Below are 23,892 nucleotides of genomic sequence, written 5' to 3' on the forward strand. Positions count from 1 at the left end.
AGGGTTGAAGCTCGAGGCAATGCTCACCACCCCTGGGCTGTAAGTGGCGAGTTCATAGCATTTAAATGTAAAATTAAGAATTAATATTGTGTTTTACTTGTTGAACTACAGATCCCAGCAAGCCTCCTCCACATGCTGGTACTTGGGAGAACCACAAGTACCATAATACAGGGCATTATAGGGCCCGCTGGTACCTGTAGCTCCACTAGTAAAACAAGTTTTACAAAAAAGACAGGACACACACACCACAGTAAATATGTTTAATAAATCATCCTTGCACACTAACGCTCATATACATACACACGTATTGTACTCTCACACATACTTACCTACCATCCCCCGTAGCCCTTCAGTCTCCTTGTCTAGTAGAAATTCATAGGTAAACTATTAAAAAAAATACTGCTCAGCCTTAGATGCTGGAATGAATACCAGCAACACAAGATTGTTAGTATGTTGCAGTACCAGCTATTGCAGAACTGCTGCTAGATATGAGTGCTTAGGATGTTAACTGTACTGGAAACAATAAGCAGAATGCTATCTTTATACCCCTGGGTGCCTGCGGATTGGCTGGGAGTATCATGTGATCACAGACTGGCTTCCATTTGGTGTTTGGCTTATCACCTGATCCAAACTGTCATGGCTGTGTCCATCTGCAATTCTGGAAGCAACTCTGGCATGGAGCTTACTGCGAAAAATGCAAAGAGAATGGAAAACACTCTTCAGTTCTCACTCTAACACTTCCAGCTGGATACAAACTCTGCTGTAATTAGGAGTCTGTCTGCAGGCTTCACAGAAATAGAACTAACAGGTGCACAATCAACCTGGAGAGGAATTCAGCAGTTAGTAACACAGATCCATGATGCAGCTTGTATGCTAAGTCGACCTCTTAGGCAGTTCTGGAAAACTGAAGATGGCAAGAGTAAGTCACAAAACAACTAGTAAATTATGAGAGAAATAGTCAGGATTGTGACATAGAGAAGGGGACCAAAGTGTGATGGGGGATGGCAGATATGTTTGAGTTAGGCTGACCATATTATCCCTTTAACCTGGGACACTCATGAATTACACAGGTTCTGTGGCTGCTTAAAACCAGTTGAAATGCAGGCTTGTAGTCAGCCAGCCACAAAACCTGTGTAAATTCTGAGTGTCCCAGGTTAAAGGGATAATATGGTCAGCCTATTTGAGTGAATGGAGGTATGTGTGAGTGTGCGAGGGTTATTTATTAAAGTTATACTAACTACAGCATACCTCCCAACTGTCCCGATTTTTTTTGAGACGCAATGTCCCGGGGTGGGGCAGTTGGGAGGCTTCTGTCACTGCTGCTCTGCTTTGCAGGGCAGCGGTGACTAGACGATGGGCATGCCCTCTTCAGTGACGGACAAGGGGCGTGGCTTACTATAGTGGCATCGCCGTGAAACCATGCCCCTTTTCTCAAAGCCCCTTTTTTGTTTTACTAGTGGAACTATAAGTACCAGCGGGCCCTTTAATACCCAGCATGTTGGTCCTTGTGGTTCACCAAGTACCAGCATGCAGGGGATGCTTGCTGGTGACCTGTAGTTCCACAAGTAAAACCCAATATTCTTATTTTTACATTCAAATGCTATGAAGTCACCATCCATAGCCCAGGGGTGGTGAGCATAGCCTCAGCCTTCAGTCCTGGCCCTGGAGGGGAGAACCCCTTTATTGGGTGGTCCCCATTCCCTCAGGGAACCCCGGGCAGGGTGTCTAGTTGTGGGGGGAAGGGGGGGGGGGGTAGCAATGCTATGGCCACAGAGACAAGTATAAATGTGTCCCCTGGCTGTGGCATTACCTCCATGGCTAATGGAGCCCAGTGCTGGTTCATTAAATACAAGGGGCCCTCATGCAGTTTTTCCCCTGTATATCTCACTGATCCGTACATGTTTCTCAAAGCATGCTGCTCAAAAGACTTCTATTTGAAAAAGGGGCCTTTTGAGCCAATTCACGGTTGTGTTTGCTGAAGTGAATGCTGGTAAATTTCCATGTTGTAGTGATGCCTATGGAAAGTCCTTCTGAGTTTGTCCGATGGTGTAATTATTCATACATTTGTATACCAATTTTTTCATGTCTGTTTCAGGATACACTGTTGTGTTTTGTGTTTAGTAAACTACCGAGATGGAATTGACAGCCATGATTGCCAACTCGAATGAACACGAATTATAGTAAATTTATCCCCTAGAGTGCAACTTTGATTTTACCCTGGTGCACAGTTACGTACTTCCTTTTTTTTGCTTTGCATCCAAATCATTTATCTAGCACCTTCTAGAAGATTCTAGTTATAATCTGATTGTTATGGACAAAGTCTCCACTTATATAAACCCGCACTTTAGTAAATATACCCCTAAGTGCAGTGGGCTGTGGAAATATGCAGTGTAATGGTTGTATGTCATCAGCTTGTGCAGGATGCATAAACTTGGAGAAGGCATAAGGAAGTGATAAACCAGTGATATGTGCAAGGTGATAAAGGCACCAGCCAATCAGATCCTAACTGTTAATTTACATATTGGAACTGATTGGCTGGTGCCTTTATCACCTTGCACATATCACTGGTTTATCACTTCCTCATGCCTTCTCCAGGTTAATACATCTACCCCACTGTGTCCAGTTCTGGAGACCATACCTCCAGAAGGATATAAATACATTAGAGAGTGTACATGGCTTGCATCACAAAACTTACCAAGAAAGACTAAAAGATCTTAACATGTATAGTTTAGAGCAGAGAAGGGAACGGAGGACTTGAGTTGATAGTAACTTTCAGATATACCAAGTGTTTTAACAAGGTACAGGAGGGAAACATTATTCAAAGGAAGAGAAGTATTAGAACTTGAGGACATGCACTGAAACTGGAGGGAGGGAGAGAGGTTCAGGGGAAATATAAGGAAAAATTATTTCACAGAAAGGGTAGTGATTAAATGGAACAGTCTCCCTTCAGATGTGGTAAAGGCTAATGCGCCGTACACACTGGGTGATGTTGCATGGCGATATGAATGTTCTCATTCATTAAAGAACGAGAAAGCGATCAAGTCGCTCAGTGTGTATGCGCCAACGATGAACGATGCACGACCCCGTGGTCGTTCATTATTGGTTTTCCGTCGCTTTGCAATGCAAGCCAATTTGAATGATATCGAGATCGATCATCATCCAAATTGCTGCCACCGCCCAGTCTGTAGGGCGCATCAGAAGTAGAACAATTTAAACATGCTAGGGATAGGCATATGAATATCCTTACAAAGAACTGAGGATCAAATAGGTTTGAGGTTACCTAAAGGATTAATAAAGGGGCAGACTAGATGGGCCAAGTGGTTCTTATCTGCCGTAAAATTCTGTTTTTGTGTGTAGAACAGGGTCAAGTATTAGTTCCTTCTCGCGTAATAAATGTGCATGAGTTATATTAGTTCCAAACACAGGGGGTTATTAAGGTCAAATCACTAATCGGTCACGAGCTGTGCGTGCGCTAGCAGTTAATGCTATCTGATCACACTGGCTGCTAATGCCTCTGACTCATTGACGGGCAGATGCGTTCGCAGGGTGGGGGGGGGTCAGTGCAGGCAAAACGGGGTCATATCGACTGCATTTTTGGGGCGGCTGCGTGTCGTCACGCAGCCACTCCTATCAAGAAAATGGTGGCAGACCACCTGCATATGTACTGCTACTGTGAGGGGCTACATGTGAAACCACAGACACTGCTGGGAGAGAGTCGGGGCCACCTGTGAATGGCAATGATGAAACATCCACATACAGCATACATCTACATGCTTTATACACTACTATGCAAGTCACACCTTAAATCCCACTGGCTAAAGTCTTTCCCACCCAGGGGAGTTTTAACACCGCAGGGGGCCCATGTGCAGACTCCAGGTGGCCCCCCTCCTCTCAATGGTGCAGTATGCTCTGGCATTGTGCCAGAGTCTACTATGCAAATGCACATGTCTCCCGATACATGTTGCCCACCACATTCCAAAGTCAATACTGCTCATGCATGGTGGCCATTTTGGCTGTGATATTTACCATTTTGAGGAGGTCGTTTTCCTTTTTTTTTTTTTTTTACTGGGGGAGGCACGAACAGCACAATTTACTTCCCTAGAGGCCTTCGGCTGTGGCGACGATGGCTGGGGGATCCCCTGATAATGAGCAGAACCCCTTGATAACGAGCAGGTACTGTGGCAGCTTGTACTACATTAGGGGCATACTATAATGTCAGGGGCATTACTGTATGGGGCATGCTATGGTGTCGGGGGCATTACTGTGGTGGCTACAGTGGCTTATTATGGTGCAAGGGACACTATATCAGTGAAAAGTAACCACACTCAATGCAGCAAAGCTACGCCCATTACAGCAAGGCCATGCCCCCTTTTTGGGACGCGCACAAATATTAATTTTTTTATATGGGGGAGCATCTTTTTTAGTGTTTGCACTGGGAGCCAAATTGTCTGGAAACTGCCCTGCCATCTTCCACTGCTTTTTCTTTTAATTATGGGCTTTTTGTTGGCGAGTTTTTGAATATTTGCATGTGCAGCAATTAATTTGCTTGGCTACTTAAGCTTTGTCAGTAATCCTTGCTTATTACAATTAGTGATGAGCGGGTTCGGTTCCTCGGAAACCGAACCCCCCCCGAACTTCACCCATTTTACACGGGTCCGAGGCAGACTCGGATTCTCCCGTATGGCTCGGTTAACCCGAGCGCGCCCGAACGTCATCATCCCGCTGTCGGATTCTCGCGAGATTCGGATTCTATATAAGCAGCCGCGCGTCGCCGCCATTTTCACTCGTGCATTGGAAATGTTAGGGAGAGGACGTGGCTGGCGTCCTCTCCGTTTATTTTTGAACTTGATTGTGCTTTATTGCTTAATTGTGGGGAGGACTGGGGAGCAGCTGTATAATATAGGAGAAGTACAGTGCAGAGTTTTGCTGATCCGTGACCACCAGTTTTATCCGTTCTCTGCCTGAAAAAAACGCTCCTTATCTGTGCTCAGTATGCTGCATATATCTGTGCTCACACTGCTTAATTGTGGGAACTGGGGAGCAGCTGTATTATATAGGAGGAGTACAGTGCAGAGTTTTGCTGACAGTGACCACCAGTATACGTTGTCTGCCTGAAAAACACTCCATATCTGTGCTCAGTGTGCTGCATATATCTGTGCTCACACTGCTTTATTGTGGGCACTGGGGACCACCAGTATATTATATAGGAGGAGTACAGTGCAGATTTTTGCTGACCAGTGACCACCAGTATACGTTGTCTGCCTGAAAAACACTCCATATCTTTGCTGCATTGTAGTATATAGTAGGAGTACAGTGCATACATTTGCTGACCACCAGTATATAATATATAGGAGTACGGTACAGATGGCCACTGCTGTACCTACCTCTGTGTCGTCAAGTATACTATCCATCCATACCTGTGGTGCATTTCAGTTTTGCAGTTTGCTGACCACCAGTATATAATATATATAGCAGTACGGTACAGTAGGCCACTGCTGTACCTACCTCTGTGTCGTCAAGTATACTATCCATCCATACCTGTGGTGCATTTCAGTTTTGCACAGTTTGCTGACCACCAGTATATAATATATATAGCAGTACGGTACAGTAGGCCACTGCTGTACCTACCTCTGTGTCGTCAAGTATACTATCCATCCATACCTGTGGTGCATTTCAGTTTTGTACAGTTTGCTGACCACCAGTATATAATATATATAGCAGTACGGTACAGTAGGCCACTGCTCTACCTACCTCTGTATCGTCAAGTATACTATCCATCCATACCTGTGGTGCATTTCAGTTTTGTACAGTTTGCTGACCACCAGTATATAATATATATAGCAGTACGGTACAGTAGGTCACTGCTCTACCTACCTCTGTGTCGTCAAGTATACTATCCATCCCTTTGGTGCATTTCAGTTTTGCACAGTTTGCTGACCACCAGTATATAATATATATAGCAGTACGGTACAGTAGGTCACTGCTCTACCTACCTCTGTATCGTCAAGTATACTATCCATCCATACCTGTGGTGCATTTCAGTTTTGCAGTTTGCTGACCACCAGTATATAATATTTATAGCAGTACGGTACAGTAGGCCACTGCTGTACCTACCTCTGTGTCGTCAAGTATACTATCCATCCATACCTGTGGTGCATTTCAGTTTTGCACAGTTTGCTGACCACCAGTATATAATATATATAGCAGTACGGTACAGTAGGCCACTGCTGTACCTACCTCTGTGTCGTCAAGTATACTATCCATCCATACCTGTGGTGCATTTCAGTTGTGCGCAGTATATATAGTAGTAGGCCATTGCTATTGATACTGGCATATAATTGCACACATTAAAAAATGGAGAACAAAAATGTGGAGGTTAAAATAGGGAAAGATCAAGATCCACTTCCACCTCGTGCTGAAGCTGCTGCCACTAGTCATGGCCGAGACGATGAAATGCCATCAACGTCGTCTGCCAAGGCCGATGCCCAATGTCATAGTAGATAGCATGTAAAATCCAAAAAACAAAAGTTCATTAAAATGACCCAAAAATCAAAATTCAAAGCGTCTGATGAGAAGCGTGAACTTGCCAATATGCCATTTACGACACGGAGTGGCAAGGAACGGCTGAGGCCCTGGCCTATGTTCATGGCTAGTGGTTCAGATTCACATGAGGATGGAAGCACTCATCCTCTCGCTAGAAAAATGAAAAGACTTAAGCTGGCAAAAGCACAGCAAAGAACTGTGCGTTCTTCTAAATCACAAATCCCCAAGGAGAGTCCAATTGTGTCGGTTGCGATGCCTGACCTTCCCAACACTGGATGGGAAGAGCTTGCGCCTTCCACCATTTGCACGCCCCCTGCAAGTGCTGGAAGGAGCACCCGCAGTCTAGTTCCTGATAGTCAAATTGAAGATGTCACTGTTGAAGTACACCAGGATGAGGATATGGGTGTTGCTGGAGCTGGGGAGGAAATTGACAAGGAGGATTCTGATGGTGAGGTGGTTTAAGTCAGGCACCCGGGGAGACACCTGTTGTCCGTGGGACGAATATGGCCATTGACATTTCTGGTCAAAATACAAAAAAAATCAGCTCTTCGGTGTGGAATTATTTCAACACAAATGCGGACAACAGGTGTCAAGCCGTGTGTTGCCTTTGTCAAGCTGTAGGGGTAAGGACATTAACCACCTAGGAACATCTTCCCTTATACGTCACCTGGACCGAATTCATCAGAAGTCAGTGACAAGTTCAAAAACTTTGGGTGACAGCGGAAGGAGTCCACTGACAACTAAATCCCTTCCTCTTGTAACCAAGCTCCTACAAACCACACCACCAACTCCCTCAGTGTCAATTTCCTCCTTACCCAGGAAAGCCAATAGTCCTGCAGGCCATGTCACTGTCAAGTCTGACGAGTCTTCTCCTGCCTGGGATTCCTCCGATGCATCCTTGAGGGTAACGCCTACTGCTGCTGTTGTTGCTGCTGGGAGTCGATCGTCATCCCAGAGTGGAAGTCGGAAGACCACTTGTACTACTTCCAGTAAGCAATTGACTGTCCAACAGTCCTTTGCGAGGAAGATGAATTATCACAGCAGTCATCCTGCTGCAAATCAGATGACTCAGGCCTTGGCAGCCTGGGCGATGAGAAACGTGGTTCCGGTATCCACCGTTAATTTAGAGGCAACTAGAAACTTGATTGAGGTACTGTATCCCCGGTACCAAATACCATCTAGGTTCCATTTCTCTAGGCAGGCGATACCGAAAATGTACACAGACCTCAGAAAAAGAGTCACCGGTGTCCTAAAAAATGCAGTTGTACCCAATGTCCACTTAACCACGGACATGTGGACAAGTGGAGAAGGGCAGACTCAGGACTATATGACTGTGACAGCCCACTGGGTAAATGTATTGCCTCCCGCAGCAAGAACAGCAGTGGCGGCACCAGTAGCAGCATCTCGCAAACGCCAACTCGTTCCTAGGCAGGCTACGCTTTGTATCACCGCTTTCCAGAAGAGGCACACAGCTGACAACCTCTTACGGAAACTGGGGAAGATCATCGCAGAATGGCTTACCCCAATTGGACTCTCCTGGGGATTTGTGACATCGGACAACGCCAGCAATATTGTGCGTGCATTACATCTGGGCAAATTCCAGCACGTCCCATGTTTTGCACATACATTGAATTTGGTGGTGCAGAATTATTTAAAAACGACAGGGGCGTGCAAGAGATGCTGTCGGTGGCCCGAAGAATTGCGGGCCACTTTCGGCATTCAGCCACCGCGTGCCGAAGACTGGAGCACCACCAAACATTCTTGAACCTGCCCTGCCATCATCTGAAGCAAGAGGTGGTAACGAGGTGGAATTCAACCCTCTATATGCTTCAGAGGATGGAGGAGCAGCAAAAGGCCATTCAAGCCTATACATCTGCCCACGATATAGGCAAAGGAGGGGGAATGCACCTGACTCAAGCGCAGTGGAGAATGATTTCAACGTTGTGCAAGGTTCTGCAACCCTTTGAACTTGCCACACGTGAAGTCAGTTCAGACACTGCCAGCCTGAGTCAGGTCATTCCCCTCATCAGGCTTTTGCAGAAGAAGCTGGAGACATTGAAGGAGGAGCTAAAACAGAGCGATTCCGCTAGGCATGTGGGACTTGTGGATTCGCTTAACCAGGATTCACGGGTGGTCAATCTGTTGAAATCAGAGCACTACATTTTGGCCACCGTGCTCGATCCTAGATTTAAAACCTACGTCGTATCTCTCTTTCCGGCAGACACAAGTCTGCAGAGGTTCAAAGACCTGCTGGTGAGAAAATTGTCAAGTTAAGCGGAACGTGACCCGTGAACATCTCCTCCTTCACATTCTCCCGCAACTGGGGGTGCGAGGAAAAGGCTAAGAATTCCGAGCCCACCCGCTGGCGGTGATGCAGGGCAGTCTGGAGCGAGTGCTGACATCTGGTCCGGACTGAAGGACCTGCCAACGATTACTGACATGTCGTCTACTGTCACTGCATATGATTCTCTCACCATTGAAAGAATGGTGGAGGATTATATGAGTGACCGCATCCAAGTAGGCACGTCAGACGGACTGTACGTATACTGGCAGGAAAAAGAGGCAATTTGGAGGCCCTTGCAGAAACTGGCTTTATTCTACCTAAGTTGCCCTCCCTCCAGTGTGTACTCCGAAAGAGTGTTTAGTGCAGCCGCTCACCTTGTCAGCAATCGGCGTACGAGGTTACTTACAGAAAATGTGGAGAAGATGATGTTCATCAAAATGAATTATAATCAATTCCTCCGTGGAGACATTCACCAGCAGCAATTACCTCCAGAAAGTACACAGGGACCTGAGATGGTGGATTCCAGTGGGGACGAATTAATAATCTGTAAGGAGGGGGATGTACACAGTGAAAGGGGTGAGGAATCGGAGGATGATGATGAGGTGGACATCTTGCCTCTGTAGAGCCAGTTTGTGCAAGGAGAGATTGATTGCTTCTTTTTTTGGTGGGGGCCCAAACGACCAGTCATTTCAGTCATAGTCGTGTTGCAGACCCTGTCGCTGAAATGATGGGTTCGTTAAAGTGTGCATGTCCTGTTTATACAACATAAGGGTGGGTGGGAGGGCCCAAGGACAATTCCATCTTGCACCTCTTTTTTTCTTTCATTTTCCTTTGCGTCATGTGCTGTTTGGGGACAATTTTTTTGAAGTGCCATCCTGCCTGACACTGCAGTGCCACCCCTAGATGGGCCAGGTGTTTGTGTCGGCCACTTGTGTCGCTTAGCTTAGTCACACAGCGACCTTGGTGCACCTCTTTTTTTCTTTTTCATCCACTAGGGGTCACTGGAGTACTCTAGGGATATGGACGGTTCCACAGGAACTAGGCACTGAATAATTAAAATTTGAGACTACATCCCCCCTCCGTATCCCAGAGTACCTCAGTGTTTTTTCGGTGCTCACCGAGCAACTAGGCCTGTGGAGTTTGTCCACAATTATTGGATTTATTTTTGATTTTTTCAATGTTCCACATCCCTTCCCCCCTTCCAGAAAGGCGAGGGTCCGGGATAGTGGAAGCTGCTGAAGCAGCTGAGGGTGTCGGTCCTCTCTGAAAGAGCTCCCTCACTACCACGTGCAGGACTAAAACCTGCAGTAAAGGCTGGACGGAACTTATAGAGAAGCCCCGTCATAGCCCTCACCACAGGGTCCAGGTATGTTGAACGGGGCGGTCAGCTCACGCTGCCGCCCTGCTGTGTGGGATACTGTGTGTGTGTGGCCGCCAGCCGCTGCCTTCAGCCGCCCGCCGCCGCTTCCAGCGCCGCTGTTTATGCTGTGTCCCCCGCCGCTCTTAGCCGCGCCGGCCACATTGATTTATGCATAGGCCGCTCCACGGCTCTATGCAGCGCGCTCCCCGGCCCTCGATGCCGCTTCCGGCTCCCTCTCCACCATAGCCCGGCTCCATGTATAGAGAACGGTACACGGAGCACAGGGGGGGGGGGGGGGGGGGGGCACACAGGCTCCATAGCCTAGTGAGTAACTTTGCTGCCACAGTGATGTTCCCTGCACACAGAAATGTCAGGGTCACTGGATAAAATTTCATGTTCAACTCTTGTTGATAAAAGAAAGTATGTTTACTAGAATACAGCAGCGCTGCATATGTATTACAATAGGCTAATAAGTCTTTGTTAAACAGGATACATGTTATATGTGCAGGTTTGAATGCAGCATAGTATGTTTATTAATTCTGCTTACATAATTATAAGTCTGCACTTTGTGTTATACTGTGAGCATGAGGCCATATTTAACCATGCATCCTGTTGTTTTTCCAGAATTTCCTGTATTACATCTCTCCTCCATTGAAGGCACGGGGGTGTTAAGGGGAATTTGGGATCAGGCATATTGCTGGCGTGCACTGCACTTGGCCAGATATATATTTATAGAGACACCTTAGTGCTATTTACTGGGTCGCGCAAGTTGTATTTTTTGTATTGTCTGTCTGCATAATGAGTAAGACACCAGCAAAGACTAAAAAAGCAGTTTCTCTACCATGTCTGTAACAGTGTATTCATGGATCTACACTCACTTCTCTTACTATTATTTTTATCATAACTGCATACCTCCCAACATGACCCTCTCCAGGAGGGACAAAATGCTCTGCTTCTGGACTTTTCTCTTAATTTATGATTGCCAGCACCTGTTTTGAACAGGTTAATGGATAAGAAAGGTGTTTCACCACAGGTGATGGCAATCATACATTAAGAGGGGATTCCAGGAGCAGAGCATTCTGTCCCTCCTGGAGAGGGTCATGTTGGGAGGTATGTAACTGTTTATAATGATATTATCCCAAAGACTGCAAATCTGAATCATGGCTGTGGTCAGCCAAATACTGGCTTTGTTCACTGTTGTAAAGTAAGATGTGTTATACAATTGGTCAGCACATGGTGATTATAAAACAGTATCTGTGGAGCTCTGCAAGCATTGTGAGTTCAGGCTCACCTGCAGCAGCTTTGCTTAATTCACTTAGCCACACCACAATTGGATACGCCCGATCTCATCTGATCTTGGAAGCTAAGCAGTGTTGGGCCTGGTTAGCCACCTGGGAATACAAGGTGCTGTAGGTATTTTTAAATCTACAGCCACATCACACTGGATACGGGACCCATTAACTAAGCTGCGGTTAAGCAGCAGACATCTCAGGTTTTTAAGCCTGTGAGTGGTCACATTTAGTTTCAGACTTCTAAGAATTATTATACCTCTGAATATCTGGATATATGTATATGGGTATATAATATATATGTGTATGTGTGTATGTATGCATATATGAAATATATATATATATATTTATAAGGTCTGAGTATGTGTGAATATACATTGTTGTATATGTATGTGTGTGTGTGTGTGTGTGTGTGTGTGTGTATATATATATATATATATATATATATACTGACATTAAAAATCTATTTTGCAATAAGCAAGACTACAGTGGTGCAGTTGGTCGGCACACAGTGCTTATTAAACAGTATCTGTTGAGCACTGCAAACATTGTGAGTTCAGGCCTCACCTCCCCAGATCACCAGTGGCCTAATGGATAGGACACTGCCCTCCTAAACCAGGGATTGTGGGTTCAGGTACCATCTGGATTGCAAGTCACTACAGCAACCATTTCATCACCAGAGTTGATGTTTAAACAGCAGCTTTGCTTATTATTTTTACAGGTGGCTCTGTAGCCAAGTGGTTAGGCTTCCCGCCCACAGTGAACATTGTGATTGCATGGACACTGGTTCAGATCCTGGTTTAACAGGTGTAATATAAAAAAAAAACATGGTAGGACACCATTTTTAACGTTACTTCCTGGTTCTTTGCCAGAGGTTGCTGCCCTACAACACTCAGCCTCTGGGGGAGCGAGGGGGTTGTTAGGAATTTAATTTATTAATTGTTTTTGACAGAGTGTCTCTACAGGAAGATTCACTATTGCTGGTAACCACATGCACGGTAATGCAGGTTTATACACAGATTACTTCCGTGGTGTACTTACTGGTCGGGGTACATGATCACTAAGTCTAATGCATAATCAAACAAGCAGCTTCGCTGCAGAGTCGGTCACACAGCGTGTCGGACAAATACGACTGCACAGACAGACCCTTACCAGTCCTCTTTGGGGGGAATGCGGGCGCATGTACTGCCTGGGGAAAAAAAATATATTTTTTTTACTGTTTCAGCTAGATTGTTGCGGTCGATTCTCCGCCAGACCTCATAGCACCAGGCCAGTACGTCAGTTTCTCAGCGAAGGCTGAACAATTTCCAATGAGAGACAATTGCAATTATTGGGCGTTTAACTACCTATCGGAGTGTACCCTACACAGCAGTAGGGCTGTTGCTTCGCCCTGCTTTGGTAAGGGTTTGAGGTAACAAGGCTGTAGTGCCAGGGCACTCCAGTTCAGGTTTGCCCTAAATAAAGACCACCTTACACTTCTTGTTGCCTACAGCTTCTGTGACGTTGGCAGATTGGTTCTTGCGTTTCAGCTTCGCTAGTTGCGCACAACGTCGACTTTGGCTACGTTCCAAACGAGAATAGATCGCAGACCAAGTGGGGGGGGAAATCTGATTTCCTACCATTCTCTGCGCGATTTCCTGAATGATTCCGTCTCAACGACTTCAATTCCTAGGTATGATTCTCGATACGGTAAATCAAAGAATTTACCTACCCGAACAGAAGTACAGGTCATTTGTCATCTGGTACAATTAGTGCTCAAGCCACGCACAGTCTCGGTTCATTTGTGCATTCGCCTATTAGACACAATGGTGGCGGCTTTCGAAGCGCTTCAGTTTGGAAGACTTCACTCACGTCCTTTTTAACTGGATGTGCTCGCACAATGGTCGGGCTCGCTTCTGCAGATTCACCACAGGGTGAGGTGGTCTCCAAGGGCCAGGGTGTCTCTACTCTGGTGGCTCAAAGTACAGAATCTAACCACAGGGGAACGGTTCGGCGCCTGGAATTGGATAATTCTCACGGCGGACGCGAGTCTCAGAGGTTGGGGAGCTGTAGTTCAAAATTTTCAGCTCCAGGGTCTCTGGGCGAATCACGAAAGATTGCTGTCTATAAATGTCCTGGAACTCCGGGCAATTTACAATGCGCTACAACAAGCAATGCACATGCTGCAGGCTCAGGCTGTTCAGGTGCAGTCAGACAATGCGATGGTGGTCGCATACATCAACAAACAAGGAGGAACGAAAAGCCGCATGGCAATGCTGGAAGTAGCTCGAGTCCTCAATTGGGCCGAGGTGATTTTGTCGGTAGTATTCATTCCGGGAGTGGACAACTGGGAGGCGGATTATCTCAGCTGTCGGGATTTTTATCCAGGATGTGCATTAAATCCAGAAGTGTTTCACACGCTGGTCCAGAAGTAGGGTTACCCGCAAGTGGACCTGATGGCATCTCGCCACAATTATCAAACGCCCCAGTTCGTATCCACAACGAGAGATCCAAAGGCAGTGGCGGTGGATGCTCTCACAATCACGTGGCCATACAGTCTCGTGTATCTGTTCCACCGTTTTTCGCTGCTCCCTCTGTTGCTAAAACGGATCAAAAGAGAGTCCGTCACAGTCATACTAGTGGCGCCTCATTGGCCTCGGAGAGCTTGGTTTTCGGATCTCCGCGGTCTACTCGCGGACGTTCCTTGGCTGCTCCCACTGCGTCAGGACCTGTTACAACAGGGTCCGTTCTTTTTCTCAGATTTAGCGCGGCTGCGTTTGACGGAGTGGCTGTTGATACAGCCCTCTTAAAAAGAGAGGGCATTCCAGAATAGGTTATACCAACCATGTTACGAGCTAGGAAGCCGGTTACGGCAGCTCATTATTACAGAATTTGGTGTGCCTATATAGGTTGGTGTGAAGTTCGGAAGTTTCCGACATCATCTTTCAAGTTATCCCGTCTTTTGTTATGTCTACAGATGGGGTTAGATGGAGGTCGGCGTTTATCCACACTAAAGGTGCAGATATCTGCGTTGTTAATTTATTTTCAAAAAAGATTGGCTCTATTGCCGTCGGTACACACCTTTATGCAGGGTGTCCTCAAAGTACAGCCTCCATTTCACTCCACTTACTGCGCCATGGGACTTGAATCTGGTTTAGATTTCTTATAGTCTTTTTATATTTCGGACCCTTACAACAAGTGATATTAAGTTTTTCACTTGGGAAACAATTTCTCTCCTAGCCTTAGCTTCGGCAGGGCGGGTTTCAGATTTGGGTGCCTTGTCATGCAAGCCACCTTATTTAGTGTTTCATAATGACAGAGCGGAACTTCGGACGAATCCCGCTTTCCTACCAAAAGTAGGGTCCTCTTTTCACATCAATCATCCAATAGTAGTTCCTGCAATAGTAGTTCCTGTGTTAACAGGAGATTCTGGAATTTTGGTTGTGGTACGCGCATTATGCGTTTATGTATTCCGAACGTCTACAGTTCCTAAGACGGATACGTTGTTATCCTCTATGATGCGGCCAGGATGGGTTGGCCACCTTCTAAGCAGACCTTATCCAGATGGATAAAACTGACCATACGTCAGGCTTACCTTCATGCTAGGTTACAGCTGCCTACATCAGTAACAGCTCATTCCACACGTTCTCCGGGAATGTCATGGGCAGTTGGTCGTGGAGTTCTACGACACAGCTTTGCAGTGCTGCTACATGTTCTTAAGTGCACATGTTTGTGCGCTTTTACAAGTTTGATACTTTTGCGGCATCAGCATCTAGCTTTGGCCGTCTAGTTTTACAGGTGCCAAACAGCTCTCCCGCCCACGGGGGGAAACTTTGGTACGTCCCTAGAGTACTCCAGTGACCCCTAGTGGATGAAAAAGAAAATAGGATTTTGGTACTTACCAGGTAAATCCTTTTCTTTGAATCCATGGGGGCACTGGACGCCCACCCAGAGCAGTTTTACCTGGCTTGTGGTAAGTTCAGGGGATCTTATGGTAACACACTCTCACCGACTGGTTCAAATTAGCAAGTTTTATAGGGTTGGTGTCAACTGATAGTTGTCAGTAACGTTATGTGTCAACTTTATTGTAGTCCGTTTGTTATATGTGATTCTCCATTAACCTCTATAGCTCCTGTTCAGCTCAGTAAAAAAACACTGAGGTACTCTGGGATATGGAGGGGGGATGTAGTCTCAAATTTTAATTATTCAGTGCCTAGTTCCTGTGGAACCGTCCATATCCCTAGAGTACTCCAGTGCCCCCTATGGATTCAAAGAAAAGGATTTACCTGGTAAGTACCAAAATCCTATTTTTTCTTTGCATCATGTGCTGTTTGGGGACAATTTTTTTGAAGTGCCATCCTGCCTGACACTGCAGTGCCACTCCTAGATGGGCCAGGTGTTTGTGTCGGCCACTTGGGTCGCTTAGCTTAGCCATCCAGCGACCTCGGTGCAAATTTTAGGACTAAAAATAATATTGTGAGGTGTGAGGTGTTCAGTATAGACTGAAAATGAGTGGAAATTATGGTTATTGAGGTTAATACTATGGGATCAAAATGACACCCAAATTCTATGATTTAAGCTGTTTTTGATGGTTTTTTGTAAAAAAAAAATGAATCCAAAACACACCCGAATCTGCCAAAAAAATTTCAGGGAGGTTTTGCCAAAACGCGTCCGAATCCAAAACACAGCCGCGGAACCGAATCCGGTGCACATCACTAATTACAATTGTGTTATTTTTTGGTTACTACAAATGTGTTGCAAATTAGTAATGTTCGGATTAGTGCAATAACCAATAAAACTTTTTGTCTATACAACAAAGACCGTCACCAGTGCCCCCAATGATTAATTAAAATGTTCGGAATCCAATTAAATTTAACTTGCTAATCAATTTTTCCTTCCTTTTAACTGCCATCCACTACATAAATACTCCACTTCCCTCAGGCCTCTTATCTAGTTCTTGAGTAATGAAAACATTCTCAGTTTCTATGGGTTGGTATAGTTGATTAAACTGCCATCCTGTCTGCCACTGCAGTGACGCTCTGTTTCCTAGATGTACCATGTTTGAAGTCGAACTGCCACGTGTTTATGCCGTCCACTACTGTTGCTTAGCTTAATCAGCCAGCTAGCTCGGTGCAACTTTTTGGCTTAAACTGGATGAAAAGAATATTTTGAGCTGTGAAATTAAGTGGAAATGACTGGAAATTAATGTTTTTGAGGTTAATAATACTGAAGGAACAAAAATAGCCAAAATTATGCGATTTTAGCCTTTTTTATAATTAAAAAAAAAAAATATTCAAAAGTAAAACCAATGCACGTGAGGGCAGTTTTGGCGAAACCAAAAACCGATGACAAATTAGAACCAAAACATGCGGGGTTGATGCACATCTCTACTGCAGACTGACTAAAGATATTTTTGTCCTTCGTGTTCTGGTTTACCTGTACCTAGTTGATGATTGAAAATGTTATCTTTCTGGCGTAGTACAGACAAAAGCTAATAGCTGTTTGGTTGCATCAGCATTCTATCAAAACATTTTGGCAGTATAAATTTTAGTCATCTTAAGTAACCTTGAAATAAATAATAGCAGTAAAGTAGTTTGAAGAAAAGAAATACTGGTTCTCACAATATCTGTAATTACATTCAGTTTTAATGAATATATTTGATGTTTAACCACACAGAAATGTATTGTACACATGGTCTACTGTTTTGCCGAGATAAAGTAAAGAAAAAAAAGAACCTTTGGCTAATATCATAATGTTCTATCAGTTAGCTCTCTTTACATCTGCTCTCAGGTTTTACTTCATTTTAACCATTTGATGCTTAGAGATAAGTTAAATATTACAAAATGTGTCTGCCTATTCTTAACTCTGAGCCTGATTCCCTGCTGAAACCTGTTGCCAGCACACAGGGCAGCTTACTTGTGCCACACTGTGCCTTTCTAATACTTCCTCCTGGATTTACGAGCTTCACACTTTGGCACTTTCCCTATGTGTATTAGATATTAATTCAAGGCTTTACACTGTCTAGCTAATGCACGTCCTGAAGCTCTACTACCCTCACGTGTTTTTGTTACTCCTAGGCTGTGTGCATCTGCTACACACTGGGGACAGCAATCTAGTATGCCTATCTAGGAAGTCGCCCTACCACTATGGCATAATAGCTTTACATTTGAGCTCTTTGCTATGTTTCTGCCTTTTTGAATTCCTGCAGATTTGAGATAACACTTACTTAACATCTTTCGATTTGCAAAGTAGCCATATTTGTCAATATACATGGCGCCCATGGGAAACAAGAGATTCAACTGCAGCTAGAGACTGTCAAAGTCGAAAAATATTGTAATACATGCCCCATGTACTAACCCCATGCACACGCCCGCTGCGCGTGCACTCGCTCTGCCGTGCTTGCGCATATCCGCAACTTGCGTAACGGAGCTTTCCACGGCCATGCGCCATGGCGCGTGGTATGCGCATTTACGGTAGGGTTTGTGAACGCATAGAGGGTTATTAGAACATTACATATTTAACCCTTATAGTGCACATTGTACACATAGCCCCCTGCACCACATCAGAAAGAAATAGCTGTTTAAAATAGTTACTGAACAAAGGGATTCACCGTTACAGGATAGGAGAGGACAGAACAAGGTTACAAGGTGGTGTTTGGTATCCAGCTGTAGGGTATTTTAAGGGAAACATTCTGGTGTTGGTTTGACAAAGATCGCTTGTTCCTGCGTCTAGTTATGTGCAAAAGTAGAATATGAACATTAACTGTGTTTACATTATATTACGTATGCGGGGGAAATCCAGAGGAGGCCACCCACAAGAGCAGCTGAGAAAGACATAGCCCACCTTTTCAAATCAACCTATGACCTCTCCCGTAATGAAAAGGTACAGCTCTGTATCCAATAGACAAAGGGATTACAGTGACCATTGTATTGTTTTGGATGAAGTGAATAAATAGAGCTTGCAGCAGGCTTGGTCACACAAGACTCTGAAGGCTTTCTACCTGATAGCTGAGAACTGGTCCAGGTTGCGCTTGCGAAACATTCTCACGTATGTATATTCTCTGTAGCCATTATTCTCTATTATTCTGTTTAGATTTCCTTGTTAGCCTGTAGTGTATAACTTGTATCTGTTTACCCCTTTTCTCTGAATAATCCACTGCGGTGTTAGAGCCCAGTGGTTTACCACAAACAGTGTTGTGTTTTCACTTTCCTGCCTTGGCATTTAAAGTAGATTAACCTGTTTTAGATTAACCTGCATTGTTAAGGTGTATGCACTGCGGATACTTTGTATCGCCAGTGTTATTTAAGGTTTAAAGTATAAGCATATCATTACATTGTTTCATTAATAATGTTTACAGTATTTCAATCCGTGTGCGTACGTGCCGCGTGTGCGTCGCGCCCACGGCACAGCGTCTGATACGCTAAGTGCGTATCCATACGGTACTCAGTACGCAAATAGCGTACTTAGTCCGTAGTGTGTGTAATAAGTCTAGCGGCCATAGCGGCTCCACGGTAACAGTGTATAGCTTTATGTTTTAAGATAATATTTGACATTATCAAGACTTACAACATTTTTTTTCCAAGACACCTGACTCCTCCATGCCTAAAACAGGGAGTTGTATCCCAGTCCAGGATTCTGGACCGATTGTGGACACTCAGGGTGAATATGAGGAAATACGCCAATGTCTGAAATCAAAACCAACCAAGGAGGATCTCCTTAAACCGGAGTAAAAGTTACAGGACACATGTGGATATTTCCTATATTGCAAGTTTGCAACACTTCTCACAACATTAGATGAGAGGGAAAGAGGAAAAGGATGAGCTGATCTGTAAACTCTGGACATTGTTAAACAAAAAGGCTGCAGATATCCAGTCTCAGCAATCCTGCCTGCACAATTTGAATATAAGTGGGGGGTGGGGAGGCTGGGGGGGGGGGGGGGGGGGGCACCAGATCCGTGGCTTGCTAGAAGACATGATCCAGATTCACAAATCATATTCAATAGAGCACACAGGTCATTACATTCACATAGCACTCTCACCCTAGAATATTGATTATTACTGTACAGTCTATGTGATGAGAACTTTATGCTTGATTGTGGGGCCTTCATACCATTTTCATCAGTTTCCAATTTGTACTGTTGTTTTATATTTGTATGCCTAGTTTCCTACTCAAATTGTATCATTATTTATTGAATTAGAAGGGAACTGAGACACCTCTGCTGTCATAGTTTTCGAGTACCCAGTCCTATGACTACGGACTATTTTTCAGAGTTTAATACATTATTGCTACTGTACAGGTATTCATTAGTTATGTCAATTATATCTAGTCTTCGGTTCAGAGGAATTTTGTCCTCCTTATGAGGGCCTTGTTATAGCCTTGTACCCCGGGTAGATATCTACTTGCAGCAAATGTTACTCTTGACCATAGGCAGGCCAGCCCACCAATGTAGCTCAGGCAGTATTTGGACTTCCTCTAAAATTATGCTATGCTATATAGCAGGCATAAATTATCCTAATCCCTGTTGACTCAAGGCAAACTGATAGCAACATGCAAGAACTTAAGAATTTGTGCTATTGACGAAACAAACCAGGCAAATTGCTAGCTTATAGACTTCATCTGCAGCAGTGCAGCGGCCTTTACTTCTAAAAAAAAGACAGTGCAGGCTCCATTTGCCATTTTACATTGAAAATCATTACACCTACTACATGTTAGAAACTGTTGCTGAATCTTTGAGAGCTTGCGGGTTCTGGCCTTTACTTTGCCAAAGGGATGACGCATCATGCAGGCCATGGGGAATCCTGGTCCTTAAGGTTGCTGGGCAATGGACTCTGCTATGCCTGCACTCCCCAATGGTTTCAGCTGTTTCTAAGCAGCCAGAATGCTCTTATATTGTTACACTGCAGGACGGCTACTGTGCATTCTGGTCGCAGCTGTTACTACTGTAACGTGCAGATATTCAGCTGCTACAAAATTAAGCACAATGGGGGCTTTGTAGGCAGAGGTGATTGGCTCATGGTCCTGATCAAAGGCAGGGAGGGCTTAACATAAAGTGTTTAAAGATTAACAACCCATTACTGTTGGTGGTCTTGAAGCAGCTTTCAATTTCTTGGTCATGGTGTGAATAATCAGTAGTGTCACAGTCATACCGGAGGAAGTTAAAGGCCTGTGTTCTAGCTACCAGCATATATTTATATTAAATATTATGTAAAACTGTTGCCAAAACTTATTGTTAACAACCTTAAACTAGAGATCAATAGGACGTGTCCCTACATCAGGATCAAGCAGGGTTTGTCCCTTTCTGCAAATCTAGGGGCAATGCCTCAAATGTAATCAAACTTATCCATTATGTGTCAAGTTCTCCTATTCTAACAATACTGTTCACAGAAGCAGAGAAAACATTTTACCAGACGGACTGGTTGTTCATGACTTGATTTTGCAACACTTTGGCTTATTTCCTACATGCCTCTCCAAAATGTTGCCCTTATAACAACCCCTGTGCCTTAATTAAAATTAACAACACATTGTCTCAACCCTTCTCAATTTCAAATGGCACTAGGCACAGTTGCTCTATCTCCTCTGGTTTTATATTATGTATAAATGTTTAGCTTGGGAAATCAGGAAAAGTCCTGACATTGGGAATGTTTGGATGTGGGCTCATGAACATTAGTTCCATTTTCACTTTCTCAGGTGATCTGTTGGCTACAATCACCACCTCTACTGTGTCCCTCATCTGTCTTTATACAGAATTCCCGAAATTTGTAATACTATAAAATTAGAAAATGTAATTTTTCTAAATCTGTAGCATTGAGTATTAATACCCCCTCACCCACTATTAATGGCCTGAAACAAGATTTTCTTTTCATCTGGCATCCTTCCCAAATTAGGTACAAGGGATTATTTTTACACAAGATTAGTTCAAATAGATTTCTGCCCCAAATTGATCTGAAATGCTGGAACCCAGAAACATGGCTGGGATGTATTAACATAGTAAACATCCTTCCTAAGATACTCTATTTATTGCAAACACTACCTACACACATCACCTGTTTCTTTAATGACCTCCATAGAACCTTTACAGATTTTGTAAATGAGATGCCTTCTGATCCTGGGTGCTGGCTGTTTGGTCTTGCTGATTTAATGATCTCTAGCTATTATACATGCTTACTTAAATACTTGATCAAGTGCAGTGAAAGCTGAAATTCCTGATTATTGGAAGTCTCCATATCCTCCTCCAATCTTGTTTTGGTTCACAGAATAGACATGTACATTATTATTATTATTATTATTATTATTATTATTATTATTACATCTTATTTATAAGTGTGAGAGAAGAGGGTTGTGAGAACAGGAGGGAATAGGGCCCTCCTTCTAGGACGTAGAGATGGAGGACTTAACCTTTCAAGCCAGGCTAAGCACTCTACTAGGAATACATGACCATATGATTTACTTGGATAGATGATGATGGGTAAAGGACGCACCTTAAGAGCACTGATAGAAAGTCCCTGTCCTTTAGTGATTCTTCTTCCCATGGTGGCGAATTGTGAATAACTATTCTCACACACAATCCCCATGCTTTCCCCACTGACCATCTTTCCCATTCATTTTCTTCCCTTTCTTTGTCTGTGAGTGATTTCTCTCTCCTAAACACGTTTACTCACAGCCTGGTTGTAGATCAAGTTTGATTGATATTCTGTACTCTTTTGTGATTACCAAAAAACATTGGTTACACAATAAAACTGAAGACACACTAACATGCAGCAGATAAAATGGATGAGGGGAAAATAACTTATATTGTAGTTTTAGAATCTGAAGTACAGAAAATTTCAGTTCAGAAGTCTATGCATTACCCTTATAAAAAAAAAAAAATTGACATGGCAACCTGTAGTCAACCAATCACCTTATTTTACCTGCAGCACAGAGTAGTGAAGTGAGGCGGTATCCGGTCTTTAGGTCGACACTCATTAGGTCGACCACTAATGATCAACATGCTTTAGGTCGACATGGTCACTAGGTTGACATTGCAAAGGTCGACACACAAAAAGATTGACACGAGTCTCTCACTTTTTTCTTCATTTTTCTTTTTCATCCACTAGGGGTCACTGGAGTACTCTTGGGATATGGACGGCTTCCACCGGAAGAAGGCACTGAATAAATTAATTTTTGAGACTACTCCTCCCCTCCATATCCTCGAGCACTTCAGTGTTTTTTCTGTGCTCGACACAGTTAGAAGGCATAGTGGAGCTCGTCCACAAAGTATTGGAATTTTTTCTAAGTTTTTTTTTTTTTTCCTTTCAAGGATTTCCACGTCCTTTCCCCCCTTCTAACAGGCGTGGGTCAGGGACAGTGGAAGCGGCTGAGAACAGCCGTGAGTGTCGGACCTCTCTGTAAAGAGCTCCCTCACTCCACCTGCAGGCTGCCTGCAAAAAGCTGGACGGAGCTTGGATGAGAAGCCCCGTCATAGACTTTTGTTACGGTCCAGGTATGTTGGGTAGGGGCGGTCAGCTTATGCTGCCGCCCCACTATTGGGGATTGTATTGGGCATGTTTTACTCACTAACGACCGCTGCCCGGAGCGCGTGTGCATAGGCCGCTTCACGGCTCTATGCAGCGCGCTCTCACTCTCCGCCGCTCCCAGCATCTTAAGTTACCTAGCAGACCGCTGCTCCCTGCGCCGCAGCAGCCGATATGTTCCCCGCTGCCTGGCTACACAGGAGGCCACTCCACTCTATGCTGTGTGTGGCGGGCCGGGAGCGCGTGTGCATAGGCCGCTCCACGGCTCTATGCAGTACGCTCTCTGCTCCCGCTGACCGCCCGCATCAGCCGAGGAGTTCCCCGCTGCCTTGGCATACAGGTACAGGCCGCTCACACGGCCCTATGCAAAGTTCCACAGGCCCCGACCCGGTGCTGTACACGGAGGTCGTGGGGGTGGGGGGAGACATTAGCAGTATTGGCAGTGTTAAGCTTTGTAGAGAAACTTGGTACTTAACATGTGTAATGTTCTCCTGTCTGTTCCAGGATTCCTATATTACATCTCGGCTTAAGAGTGGTACTAGGGGAATTTGGGGGTCAGTTTTCTTATTGCTGGCAGGCACTGCACTTGCCTGATATATACAAGGAACTTTGGTGTTATTACTGAGTCGTGCAGACTGTCTGTGTGTAGTTTGTATTGTCTGTCTTTATAATGAGTAAGACACCAGCAAAATCTAAGAAACATTTTTCATGTCATGTCTGTAAGAGTGTGTTGCCTGATGGATCCACCACATGTACAGCATGTGTTGTTAATACAGCCACAAATACGATTTCCACAGAAGTAAAGCCAGCATCTCTGGACCCTCCATGGGCTTTACTTGCAGATGTATTAGTTGGTTTACAATCAGAGCTGGCCGCCTCTCGTGAAGAAAGAGAGGCGGCAAGATCTGAGTTTAAAATGAGACCATT

General features: G+C 44.6%; 1 long non-coding RNA gene across 1 annotated transcript in view; it reads left to right on the forward strand.

The window, feature by feature from the left end:
• Positions 1 to 656: 656 nt before the first annotated feature.
• The window catches only part of LOC134935352 (uncharacterized), a 340,366-nt gene continuing 317,130 nt past the window's right edge, over positions 657 to 23,892 (forward strand). The window contains exon 1 of the long non-coding RNA XR_010180082.1: positions 657 to 919. This is a non-coding gene — a long non-coding RNA (uncharacterized LOC134935352). The remainder of the gene's footprint in view (positions 920 to 23,892) is intronic.

This window comes from Pseudophryne corroboree, chromosome 6 (assembly GCF_028390025.1).
Source record: "Pseudophryne corroboree isolate aPseCor3 chromosome 6, aPseCor3.hap2, whole genome shotgun sequence".
Classification (NCBI taxonomy): Eukaryota; Metazoa; Chordata; class Amphibia; order Anura; family Myobatrachidae; genus Pseudophryne; species Pseudophryne corroboree.